The sequence below is a fragment of the Sceloporus occidentalis genome, unplaced genomic scaffold (assembly GCF_023333645.1).
Source record: "Sceloporus occidentalis isolate IW3139 unplaced genomic scaffold, rSceOcc1.0.p SCAF_4, whole genome shotgun sequence".
Taxonomy (NCBI): Eukaryota; Metazoa; Chordata; class Lepidosauria; order Squamata; family Phrynosomatidae; genus Sceloporus; species Sceloporus occidentalis.
This window is the reverse complement of record NW_028316984.1, coordinates 129372339-129386606: the sequence shown is the minus strand read 5'-3', so window position 1 is coordinate 129386606 and position 14268 is coordinate 129372339. Positions and strand designations below refer to the sequence as shown.

The 14268-nt window shown below is 40.5% G+C and overlaps 1 long non-coding RNA gene across 1 annotated transcript in view; it reads left to right on the top strand.

Moving 5' to 3' along the window:
• Positions 1-14268, top strand: part of LOC149314601 (uncharacterized) — a 132332-nt gene that overhangs the window by 96415 nt on the left and 21649 nt on the right. The window lies entirely within an intron of this gene.

Sequence of the window (14268 nt, the reverse complement as noted above, 5' to 3'; positions counted from 1 at the left end):
AAACCATAGGACAAGACAAAGCAACTCAGTTATTTTCCACTCCCTTACTTCTTCCTTTTCTGCTTTGTGCAGGTGTCCTCTCCTCCACTCCATTATGTTTATGCTAGGTACTAACTGGAATCCTGTCAGTGACATATGCTTATGTAAGTGGCTAGTTATAGTTAGATTTGACTGGGATGCATATGAGACCTACTTATTCAAGCATTCCATTGGGTTGCACAGCAGTCTGCAACATTATCAAAAAGAAGGATAAGCACAGCTCCACTTTCCCTCCATCACTCTGGGTACCTCAGTTCCTTTGCAATATTGCTACACTATGTTGGCTCTCAACAAGATCTTGGCCACTATCTTTAGTGGAATGGGTATTTTGCTCTCTGGTTTTCCAGTTGCCCAGGGATAAATTGCTATGGTTATGAGGACCCAGTGAATTCCACATATCAGTTTGGGATTGTGGTATAAAGAATCGATTGGAAAACCTCTTAGTCTTAATTTCATTGTGTTTCTGAAAATCCCACATGTCCTTTTTGTTCTTGTTCCATGTGGGGTTGCATGTCTTTGGCTCTCCATCCCCTATATGGAAATCAATGCATATTTTAGTGCACACGTTTCCTAATGCACTTCTTAATGCATACATATCTGTATGCTTTGGGGGCTGAAGACCACACATGTTTTCCCCAAAGACAGAGGTTTGTAGCATAGAGTCACATTGAGTCTACTTTCTCAGATGCAAAGTAGACTGAGTATATGGAAAGCTTGCACTACAAACGTTCTTCTCTCAATTACTCTCAAAGGGTTTACAAGATCCATTTGTATTTTGATATCTGTAGACTAACACAGCTATGTTTTTGAATATGACAAATTAGCTAAATTATTATTTTTTAAAATGTTCCATGCAGATTTATTCAAATGTAAATCCCGTCAGCTCACATTCTGAAAAGACAGCAGGGGCTACAGCAGGGGCTATCTTTTAAACCATAGCCGGGAAAGTGTGGCCTGTAAGTGGCTTCTAGTTCCCAGCCTCCATTTTGCAGCCCTCCAAGGCCTCTAGGTGTTCCCAAAGCCTCCAGATTACCCCATTTACAAACTTTAAAAGATCAAAACCATTTGATCTTTTGCTATGTAGCAAAAAGACAGATTAGCTTTGGATAGCAACAGTCAGCCACAAGCTAGCTAGTGTCAGCCAAGGGGGTGCTGGCAGGGAAAGCTTAAAAAACCCATTTTGGCAGTTGGAACATCAGATAGAGTTCTGTTGAGTCCAATGAGTGGACATAGTTTTATGAGTTCCAGAGGGGAACTGAGAGTGTGAGGGGCTTATACCCTGATAGATATTCCAAGTTATGGAGATATCTTAAAGAAATAACCCACAGGTTATATTTTGTCTGAGTTGCAGTATTAGTATAGGGCTTAGGGAAAACAGCAGTGAAAGTACAGTGTGAGTTCCTTAAACACCAGTAACCTTGATACTTTGTGGAAAGTTGAAGCACTGTAACAAAGTTAACAACCAGAAAATAATGTTACCAGTTGTAACTAAGAAACACAAGTGGCTGAACCAATGTTTATTTAAAGCTATCCAAATAGCAACTGTTTGAAGCAACTATTTAATAAAGTTCAGATTTTACTTTTTATAAAAACTTGTCTGTGATTTAAATTAAATTACATCCACGTTTCTTTATTCGGAGTATAAAGGGAAAACAAATATATTTTTGAGACTCTTTCCCTCTATTTTCACTTCCAAAGCACTCACAGAATTTTCTAAAGACACAAGCCAATTTTGGGATTTAGGAGGAAGTAGCTGTGCATTAGGCATTTCTCCAAGGTAACCCATTTCAATTTGTAGTTTGTTCAGATCCAATGTACACTCCGGTAATTCAACCAAGAAGGGTATAGGGAACTCAAAGGAGATATGCCCGCCTTCCTTCCTTCCTTCCTTCCTTCCTTCCTTCCTTCCTTCCTTCCTTCCTTCTTTCCTTTTCTTTCTTTCAGTAGTGTACAGTTTAAACAATTTAAAATACATCCAGATTAAAAGCACAAATAGTTTCAATAAGATAAAAAATATATTAAACAAAGTGGCAGATAAAACCACTTTAGAAAGTGCAATTTAAAGCCACATACATGCATTGTTGTTGTTTTGTGCCACCAAGTCATTTCCGATTTATGGAAATTTTAAAATCAGAGGCAACCCTATCACAGGGTTTTCTTGGCACGATTTCCTCAGAGGGGGTTTGCCATTTTATTTCTCTAAGGCTGGGTTGACTCAGCCTCCCATCCTTTCGTAGGTCAGTAAAATGAGTACCCAACTGGTTTTAGGCAATTGGCTTACATATTGTTAACCACTTAGATAATGCTGATTTCACTGATAAGCACTATAGAAATGTAAATGCTAAATGCTATTGCTGTCTTGCTAAGGTCACTTGTTCAGATTTGAACCCTGGTCTCCAGAGTTGTAGTCCAGCACTCAAACTATTGCACCTGGATCTGCATACTTTGCAATAAATAAATCCCTGAAGGAGTTAATTTAAAAAAACAGCCTTGGCACTGGAAAATATGTGTACTTTATGTAGTATAGTAAGTATATGAATAACAGCCATCCATCCATCCTATATAAAGAAGATCAGTATGTTGAAGAAATGTATTCTTGTGTAATGACTGAATACTTCCAGTGCTGAAAACTTTTAAGGATAGTTAATGCATGAATTCTCCACCCTGCAAACCTTATGAATAAACATGCCTATCAGTGGTTAATATTTGCTCTTCAGCAACTGAATATCACTCACAATCTTGGTAGTACTTCACTTATTATTGGCAGCTACTGCAGTAAAAGCTAAAGACAATCCTCCTGACCCCTTGAAAAAATTGGGCTCTGAATGCTGGGTTCATTTGTGTGTGTGTGTGCATGCTGAATTTCAGACAAGCATTAGAATGATGTAGGTCAAAACAACAAGATCAAATACAGAATGGGGATATGCTTCTTACAAAGATATCAAGGGATTTGGTCTTGATGGCAAATACCACTCAGGAGGCAGATCTATTCTTTGCTATTTACAACTCAGGAGCTGTAGAGAAATGGAAAACTATTTGTGATTCATTGCATGCTATTTGCAGAAGGAGAATTTACATATAGTGCTTGTGCAGACTTGTCCACCCCCTAATGTATATGGAGAACTACAGCAAAGTCTCCAATAGATAGGAAACATAATGCATTCAAACTTTCATAGGCCAGATCCTTCCTTTGTTTTTATAAATATATATAGGAAACTCGACTGCATAATTTGTGGCCAAAGCTAACAACATGATATTCAATATGGAGAAATGTAAAGTACTGCACTTAGGGTGGAAAAATAAAATGCACAGATATAGGATGGAGGATACCTGGCTAAATGAGAATACATGTGAAAAGGATCTAGGAGTCCAATTAGACCACAAGTTGAACATGAGTCAACAGTGTGATGCAGCAGCTAAAAAGGCCAATGCAATTTTAGGCTGCATCAATAAAAGTATAGTGTCTACATCAAGAGAAGTAATAGTGCCACTCTATTCTGCTTTGGTCAGGCCCCACCTGGAATATTGTGTCCAGTTCTGGGCACCATAATTCAAAAAGGACATTGCGAAACTGGAGAGTGTCCAAAGGAGGGCAACTACAATGGTGAAGGGTCTAGAAACCATGTTCTATGAGGAACGACTTAGGGAGCTGGGTATGCTTAGCCTGGAGAAAAGAAGGTTGATATTATAGCCCTGTTTAAATATTTGAAGGGATATCATATTGAGGAGGGAGAAAGCTTGTTTTCTGCTGCTCCAGAGAATAGGACCTGGAACAATGGATGCAAGCCACAGGAAAAGAGATTCCACCTCAACATTAGAAGGAACTTCCTCACAGTAAGGGCTGTTTGACAGTGTAGTGGAGTCTCCTTCCTTGGAGGTGTTTAAGCAGAGGCTGGATGGCCATCTGTCGGGGATGTTTTGACTGAGATTTCCTGCATGGCAGGGGGTTGGACTGGATGGCCCTTGTGGTCTCTTCCAACTCTACGATTCTATGATTTTATGATCATTCTCTGGGATGGTTTTCATTTAAAACTTCATTTCCAAGCAAACAATTGACAGGTTGGTAATATTTAAATGACATTGTCTGGCTTTCCCTATTGCACTTATGGATTCATAACCTGGATATGGATCCATACCTGCTCTGTATTCAGTAAGATTAAGTAGTCTTACTGTAAAAATACAGAAATGTCACCCTAACCCACCTTATTAGCCAACCACCAAATCAATCAAAGGAGGTCCATTCAGAATGCTAAGAAGATGACAGGAAGTGTGGTTGCGACAATCAGAAGCAGGACCCTATCACAAGCCCTTGCTGCAATATCATTCACTGGCAGGAGGAGTGGAAATATCATCCTTTTTGTATCCCAATGGTATGCTGAATGGACCCCCATTACCTGATGTCGTAACTGGCTTGTTTGGGTGAAGCGCTTGGACAGAAAATGTTATTTAGTTCTGAAGATATAACAAAGTAGCTGATGTAGAATATTGGCAATCATGTACAACCTCTGCACAAGCTCTATGCAAATACATGTTAATATTCATGATCCTCTCAATCCTCTTTTCTCCCAGTCTTTGGTATGTAGCAGAACGATGTCTTTGGGCAGTGGCGAGGCAATTGGGCTTAGCTGCTGTTTTTTCCTTTCCACAGTGCACAGGAATGAATCTTTGCTGATGGAAACTGTGGACAATTACAATGGCCTCTCTTTCTGGCAGCCCATGGAATGTATCTGCTACTACCCATCACCAGCAATACGTAACTCTGTCAACCCTTCCCCACCATGGAGAAAGGAGTTCCTGGTCAAAAAAGAAGCCTATCAGATTTCTCTTGGCTCTCTTAAAAACCTGAAGCCAGTGATGACCTCCTGGTGAGCAACCTCACATGCACAGCTGTGTCATAAATTGTGCAGGGTTTTTCTACCAGAATTGAGTATTTACACTAAACTATTCTATAGCTCTGGGTTCATTACATGGCTGTGTCACTAGTGTTAAACATTTGTATGTTAGAGAACTGAGCTTTTGCACCTAAGTGTTCCATGACTCTGGAGTCAAACAGCAGTAATAGTTATTGCTTTTGCACAAAGTCATAGCAAACAACAAAAAATATTATGATATAATAAACCATGACAACTGTGTTGGATTTAGGGTGTGTTGCATCCATTCTAGGGCTAATTCATGCTAATAAGAAATAGACCAAGACCAACCTGAGTTTGGATTTTGTTACTTGGATTCTGAAGTTACCCATAGTGCTGATATGGGAACCCTCCATGCATTGAAACTATGATATGAGTTGTGGCATTTGAACTTGGCTTCCCACCAGATTGTTTACTCACATAGGAGGAAGCTTTTACATACAGAAACTAACAAATGATTTTGTGTAAGTGTGGGTTCACAGCAACCTCTTTCTTAATTAGGAAGCCTTCAGAGGTTCTGGACTACAACCCTCCATTACCTCTATCCAATTTGTGATTGGGGCAGGGATATGAGGCTGGACATGCCTTTTTTCTAAGGAATAGATATTGAAGAATTTGAGATTAATTAAGAGGGGAAAGTTTTGTTTTGCCTTAAAATATTCTCCTGTGAATAGTAATTGATGGTTGTGCTACCCAGGCATGTTCCTGTAGAACACTCTTGAAGTATGTCACTTGCAAGTAAGCAATATTGGCGGGATACAGACCGCCCCTTTGGGGTGGCCTGCACTTGCCCCTTTCCCCACCGGATCGGGGCCTGAACAGCCACAGCGGCAGCCCCAGAGGCCCTGATCTGCCACTTTTCCAGGCCTCGGGGAATTGGCAAAATACCGCTTCCCCCCGGCCTGGAAAGGGGTGTCCTTGGGGCTTCATGCCCCAGGACATGCCAGGGAGCCACTGCCAGGAGAGAAAGGGGCCACTCGGCCCCTTCCCCCCCCCCCCCCCGGCTTCGTTCCTGCAGCCATTTGGTAGCTGCGGGAACGAGGCACTCCCTAGGAAGGAGCTCTGTTTTGGAGCTCCTTCCAGTGCCGCAAATAGGGCTGTGCTATGCCATTTGGATGCGGCGCAGCCATCATGTCAAAATGGCGGTGCCCATCTGTACAGGGTGCTGCCATTTTGACGTACAGAGTACGTGCTAGGGTTAGGGAGCATCTGTAAAGGACCCTCTGAGGCAACCCTAGCACGTACTCGGTATGTGCTAAAAGGCCCGTCTGGAGAGGGCCATTGTTTTTATAAGGGTAGCTACCCTTTGCAGTTCTGTAATGATCAGATTTGTGAGCTGGTCGCTGTCTGTCACAGGATTAGTAATCCAAATAATTTAGCAAGAAGGAAATCTAATCAGTGCTTGTGCCTAAAGTTCATATACAGTGGGCCCTGGTATGTGCCGGGGTTTGGTTCCAGGACTCCCCTCTCCTGTGGATACCAAAATACATGGAAGCTCAAGTTCCATGAAATACAATGACATAGTAAAATGATGTCCCTTATATAAAATAGCAAAATCAAGGCTGGCTTTTTGAAATTTAAATATTTTTGTGAACATTTTCAAGTTGTGGATGCTTGAATCTGTGGATAAAAAAAATCCATGGATACAAAGGGCCAACTGTACAGAGGGGTGTGTGGCCTTTATGGGAAAAGTCCTGGTACAAGCAAGAAAACTGCCATTTTGAAAGGCAGCTAAGAAATGCATTAAACAAAGAAGGGAAGGTCAGGAACTGGTGACAATTAAGACCAGTTCCCGAATTCGCTCTCTTCTTGCATAATAGGCAAGCACCTCGCTCCTCTTATAGTCAGATGTTGGTGGTGCTGTTTTTCCACCAGTAATTATGAATCTATAGAAACAAGACCTAGCTAAAGTTAAACACTTTAAGTCTCATTAACTTCAGTGAGAGGGACTGAAAACTAAACGTATGTTTAATCCCTTTCTCAAATTAAAAAAAAAAAAAAGGTACTTAAAAGTGTGTGCCCTTGCTTGGATTCTGCCTGTTACTGCTGCTACAATATCAGAGGTCAGACTACTGAAGATTGTATTATGGAACCTCAGAATTTCAGGTCATCTCCAGTTTCCTCTTCATGTGAGCAAAATGTAACCTTTGTTTGACAGGAATTACTCTACTACAGCAGATTAGAATGAGGTAGTAATTGCCTGTACCTATATGGTGAAATGGTATAATTAAAAGCAAATTTCTTTAAGAAATAGCTGTCCTAATGCCTCAGTTTAAGGAATCAAAATTAGGTAGTTGGCCACTGAAAAGTTAATTTGATGTGATGCTTGAAGTGCTGGACTAGATTTGGTAAAACTAGATTCTAGTCCCCATGGAGCACAGCCTCACAGTTCCCACGCTTGCAGTACAAAAATTCATTGCCAGTCTGGTCTACCTTACAGGGCTGCTGTGACAATAAAATGGGAAGGAAGGAGAGTCATATACATTATGTTGAACTCACAAGAAAATGCAAAATAAGTATAATAAATAAAAACAGGAAAGAAGGAGTCAGAGGAATGGCCCCATTGAAAACTCTAGTGAATTCACTTGAAGAGTCTAGTGGATTCTGGGGATAAGAAATTTTATTTAGTAGTCTATTGACCTTTAGCTACAGCAGTATATTCTGCTTTAAGTGCCATGCAGCATCCTACAAAATCCTGGGATTTACAGTTTAGGGAGGGATGATTAGAATTCTCAGCAACAGAGCTCTAGTGACTCCTGAAACCACATACCCCAACTGTCCGGAAAAGCAGCCAGGAATGCTGATAGCTGCTCACACAGGCTGGTGAAGTTTTAAGGCAAAACAAAAGTCCCTTGCAACCAAAGAGAAATAAAGCAAAGTCCCATAGTACTAATCCAGAGAATGGTCAAACAGTCTGAGGTCTAGGATTCCATAGAGGCAGGTTTACAAGACAGTCCAAGGGTCAAGGATTCTGGCCAAGGAGACAAAGAGAGCGTCAGAGACAAACGTGCTTTTGCCAGCAAGATCAGATAATCTTTGATAACTACCCAAGCGTCCGGCACCTATTTATATCAACAGCTCGCATGAGCTCAGCTTCAGGCTTAGTCTCAAACTGAGACTCTAGCTCATCCCCCTCATCCCCTGAGTCTTCCGCCATGCTGGGCATGACACCTGCATCCCATAGGATGCTGCCACGACAGTTAAAGTAGAATATAGTGCTATAATTGCATATTGTGAAAAGGCCTCAGGATACGCACAAATGAAGAGACCTGGTGTCAGAACCTACAGAAACCTGGAGATAACCTGTCTTCTTTTACATATTTTTATCCAGAACCACATCCTGTAGAACAGGTTTGGGTAAGTGTCAAGGGTTAGGGGGCTGAAGTGTCCCAGGAGACTAGATTTCCCCCATTCAAATGAAACCCTTGGAGGCATGGGGGTACTTTTGTTATGCTTATGTCCCCCTTTCATTCATTTTAGGTCAAGAAAAGCCTTGGTTTTGCAAGAGGAGATGTAGAAGCATCCCAAAATCTCAGCACCAGACACAGTGTCAAGTTCATATTACAAAGGTGTCCTTTGTAGTCCAAGGGCTTGTCAACATAGGTCAAGCTATTCTGGGGACAGACCAGATCTGCCCCGACCTCCCTCTGTAACCTGGGTCTCCTCCGTTACAGGGAGGCTGCCTGCATGGGTGTCTCACTGAGACACATGGTGCATTTGCCACTGTCTCAGGTTGCTTGTTTCTGAGTTCAGAACAAGGCATTCAGTGATGATCATATGGCTGGGCATCTTGTTCTGACTTCAGAGTGAGTGAATGAAAATAGTGGTGGATGTACAGGGTGGCTCGGTGCAGAAATAGAGGTCTCCAGATCCTCCTGGGAGATCCAGAGTAAGAGGTAAGTTTTTAAAATTTGTGTTACGGGTGTTATACTGTTCAAACTATTGCCCACATAGTGCATCACTAGTCTAGTTGCAAGGTTTAGATTAAGACAGATCATAACTATTGCTACTACCTACTGTTGGGATTGCAACTCTAGGAACAGAGCAAGGCAACACTTACAAATGACAGGAAATTACTTCATCTATACTTTCATAGGGATAGAAAGAATATTTTAAAATATTCAAAAATAGTTCTTAAATGGGTTTGTTGGATACTGGGAAACTTTGATAAGGAGAGTCCTGAATAACTAAGAATCTTCACAAATTTATCAAAAAATGCATGTGGGTTTCACCCACCCCACCCACCCTGGCATCTTTTGCACAGAAAACAAGTTTCCTAGACACATTTTCAGCACAGAAATATTGTTTTTCATTCCAAAATACACATGAAAATGCACGTGTGTGTGTGTGTGTGTATTGCACAGAGTAAGTCCCCAACTGCAAATATTCTTCTAGAAATACAGTTTTCAACAATACTTTCACCATGAGTATGAATGTTGTAGAAGACTGAAATGTTCAGTGATTTACATCTCTACTCATTACATCTTAGGCTGCAGTGCTAAGCATAGTTACTTGACCATAAGCCCAATTAAAATCAGTGGGACATGTGAGTGAACCTGTTTGATTGTGGAGCTGAAGAATGAAAGGAGTAATTTGTCTTACACATCTCAACTAGAACTGTTGATGAAAGTATTGAGGACATTTTGAAGGCAGTCTCTTGGGTTATTTTTTTCTGGTTCACTTTTCTATCTGGGAATGCATGTGGCAGAGTCTGGAAAGACTGGACTACAACTCCCATGAAATAACATTTCCACTTTTTACTGTTTGAGGTACATGTAAATGAGAGACTGAGAGAACCATGTCCCCATGTTTAATAGTGCCCTTCTTTGCTATACTTCTGAATATCCCCACTTGCAAGTCATACATTAGCTTAAATTTTACAAGCAAATGAAACTGCTTACCATCTCTTCAGCAACACACTTTGCAACTTTGTCAGTTGTTCTTCCTCCAAAAATCAAATTAAAATGGCACATAAACCTGTCTGATCTTTTTCAGTAAACACCAACTTCAAACAGAGGTACTGTTTTATAGTGTAAATAGCAACTGGATTCAAAATACCACCATAAAAGCATTCTGCTCATGAACAGTGATTTCTGTTTCTCTTGGAATATATTTACTTTTATGACTTTTAGTTTTAAACCTCCCAAACCATAGACATTTTTGTCCTCATTGCATTCAAATTTGTTTGTTTGTTTGTTTATTTATTTATTTATTTATTTATTTATTTATGTTAGAAGGGGTGGTACCTCCACCCAGTACCTAAATCAAGATAAAAGAAATCCGTATTTTTTCCCCCAGGGGATATATTAAGCATGATTATGAATGCAGACAGCAAAAAGGTAATCTGGGTCTCTGAGAGCAGGTTGCAAAAATAATTTACAGTTGTGCTCTCTGCTGGCATAATGCTAAATCACATGATAGTTCTTTATTTGTTCTGTGCATGTTCCAGTTTATATTAAGGATAAGAGCAGCCTATCCAGTGTTTTCTTTTGTTCATTTTCAATTGCACATTTTCCTTTTGGACTGTAATCTGCCAGTAGTGAAAACTGTACTCAGAATAGAGTTAGTTGTATATAACTGGATGGTGGGCATCAGACAGAAAAAGAAATCCACATAAAATGGAATAATGGGGCATATTTAAGGCATACATACTCTTCTTCCCTTGCTTCCACTGTGTACTGTGGCAATGAAGGAGTCAGTCCACACACTTGCCTTTGACAGGGGATTTGACTAATGAGAATTGAGAACAAACATTCCAATCCTATTCTGTTTTGATATCTAAGCAGGGAAGGTGCTATCTCAACAATGCATTTTGACATTAAGAGCCCACATAACAAAGAATCACTATGGGCCGGTACACAATGCCATAAAGCGGCATGCTCTTGGCGATCTAGGATTAGGGGGTGCACACCAACCGCACACTCCCTAACCCTAGTATGGACTGGCAACATAGTAATGGTGGCATGGCATGTAGATGGGTGCCATCATTGCAACGTAAGCACAGTGCAACGTCCGCATGGCACTTATGTCACGGGTGCACCAGTGGTGCACTCACGATGTCACTCAGGTGCAGTAAAAAGAACCTGGAAATATTGAGTTCTTTTTACTCTGGAGGGAAGCCATGCGGTTTGGTGGCTGCGGCTTCTGTCTAGAGGGAAATAGGCCACCAGAAGGCCACCCCTTTGGGGCGGTCTGTGCCACGCCCAATATTCCTTTGATAAGCTTTTCACCGGAGAGTTTAACACTTATGTCAGAATATTGCAGATAGATACAATGCTATTGTAACAAAGTAGCTGAAGTAGCAGTTTCATCTGGGGTAGAAGCCTCCTACTTCCCCTGGAATGTTTCCTTTTCCCCTTTGCTCCTTCCCTGCTACTGTTTTTAATTTCTTGTTTGTTTTTCTCTCCTTCCATTTTCTGATGCTTATTCATCATCACTCCTAAGTCTTCTTCCTTAATGCATTTTAGAAACAAAATAACCCCTGGATGCACTTCCCCAGCATCTCAGCATCCATGCCATGTTTCAGGTAACTGTGTTTTATAGTGTTGGAAATAGGCAGGTGACGCTCAGGCATGTGTGAACATCCTGTTGTTAGTCCTGACTAGAACAGACTCTCTGAATCACTGGGACTTACCTATGTTGATTGAAATGGATTGATTCTGTCTGGAAAGAGCCATTGCACTGTATTGTTCTTAAGAGTTGGACTACAACTCTGAATCTCCACTCAGTCAAGGAAACACACCAGGTGAGATTGGGGAAGTCACACTCTTTCAGCCTTAAAGGAGGGCAAAGACAAACATCGTCTGAACAAATCTTGCCAAGAAAACCCTGTGATAAGTTCACTTTAGTTTGGAAATGACACAAAGGCACACAAAAACAACTTCAGTTGGGCATAATTCCCGCTCATGCTGCAGTTAGGCTTGAAATAATCTTCAGTTCGAGGAGAAGACTGAGGGTGTACCTGCATCATAGAAATAATGCAGTTTGACTGCCATGGTGTCTGCAAGTTTAAATGAAGATTTTTAATTTGAATGTAATAGAGAAAGTATGTATTAGAACATATGCATGGATATAATTGTAATATGATGACATGAACAGAATGAGTAAGCCTGAGGGCAGGGAAATGTCTAATTAACTATCTGTAAGCCACTCTGAGAGCCTTTGTGGCTGAAGAGCGGGGTATAAATAAAGTAAGTAAAATAAAAATAAATATGTCCCTATGTCCCATCCCAAGATATATCATTGGTTATGTCTTCCCAAGGTCATTTGGACTATGTATATATACAGAAATGCTGCAGTATCCATTCCTTTTATCTTTACAGTTCTGTATTTTGGAGAGTGTCCACAGCTCCACTGATTTCTTTTGAAGGGTATACATAACTTTGTTTAAAACTATATAAATATTTTTGTATCAGAGTTTGGTGAGTGTTGTATTATCTTTTTAAATATTATATCTTAAACGTATTTATATTTGTTTTCAGACCCTGAGGAAGGCCTAGTGTGGTCGAAATGTGTTGGGCTTTTAAAACACTGAATAAACAGTTGACCATCTTAGAATACATGGACCTTGACTCCTCTTTGTTTGCTGCTCCACTTCTTGTCCAGCCTCTGCAACAGCAGTTGTTTTTTTTTTTAAAGTTATTTGCCATAAAGTCAGCTTCTACTTATGACAACCCTATGACTGAGAGACCTCTAAGAGCCTCAGTCATTGGCAAACTCAGGGCAGCTATGGCTTCTGCTTATCCTGCCTGCTTTCTGCTTTATTGAGCATTATCATCTTTTCCAATAAATCATAATGTCTATGATATGTCCAAAGTATATTAGCTTCAGTTTAGTCATTTTGGCCTCTAATGAGAGGACAGGACCACCACAGCAATTAAGTTTGGAAAAAGCCTTCAGATGGCCTTAATTAGAAGCTTTCTTACTAGCCTAGTTATCTTGTGAGGAGGGGACAGGGGAAAGGAGACAAGACTGCATTGCCAACCATTTCCTCCCTAGCTCCAACTGCCCTCATTATCATTAAGTTTGGAAAAACCTTACAATGTAGCTAAGTGATTTTTTCAAGCTGCCCTCCACAGTTATAGCAGTTTGATACCATTAAGTGTTGTAGCGCCATCCTATGGAATCCTGAGACTGTAGTCTGATGAGGTACTTAGAATTCTGTGCCAGAGACCTTTACTGCATTCCCCTGAATTGCAACACTTTAATTCTCTAGTTGAAAATTCTAAGCACCTCACCAAACTACAAATTCCAAGATTCTACAGAATGGAGCCATGCGTGACATTTAAAAGGGATTCAGACAACTGTAACTGTGTAGGATAGATACACTTTGAGTACCTGTTGTGAGGTGTAAAGGAAGGCAGACTGCAAAGTGGACTCACAGGCTGAAGATTTCTGAGCAATGTCATAGTGAGACAGCCTGAAGAAAGATGGACCAATTTGTTGGAAACTGGATACTATAAATTTCCAACCCCTGTGTCTGACTGAGTACTTCCCAAATAGTGTGTGTTAATTTTGTGCAATCAAACAGTTGACTTGAAATTGGTCTGTTTCAATGTTAATCAGATTTCAGCCCAGTACTGTTGTTTTTAATATAAAAAAGGCAGAGAGAGGGAGAAAGAAAGAAAGAAAGAAATTGCCCTTGCTTAAATGATTTGGCAGCAACACAGAAAAATGAACAGTGTTAGCTGAATATCAATCGCTACCCATTGATGCCTTTCATATGTTTAGGGAACTGGTAATTAGGATTTCCTTTGTTTTTCTTCGGAGAGGTGAAGTAAAATTAAAACCTATTTATAAATATTTTAGTCTTATAACCAGGCTCAGAGCAATCAATTTGAGTTGCCTGGTAAATCTGCCCTCTATTATGTTAAAGGTTGCGTGCTACTCAACAGCGTGCAAATATTTTTCCAACTTTGCAGCTTGTTTTGGCTTATCCCTTTTGTTGTTCTGAAACCTAATTTGCTTCCTTTGAATGGTGGCTGTTGTTCCTGTTGCACTTTCATTTTACTCCCCCCCCTCCATAGGCCAGGCGTCCTCCTCATTTTGTCTTGTGGCTGAATCTGACATTTTAGAAGAGCCTCAGAAGCTGTTTACATGGAAATGTCGCTTAAAAATGTGACTCATGATTCATGATCTGTAGAACAGAATGTCACCTTTCACTTTGAAATAAATGATTTATAGTTACAGTGACAGGGTAGAGTTGCCATAGTTTTGGATTCTAAACATGCAGAGTTCTTTAGAAAGGTAGGCAGAGGCAGGGAACAACCCAGTAGGGTTGTGGCTCAGAAAATTGGGAAATTTTCTTTTCTTTTCTTTT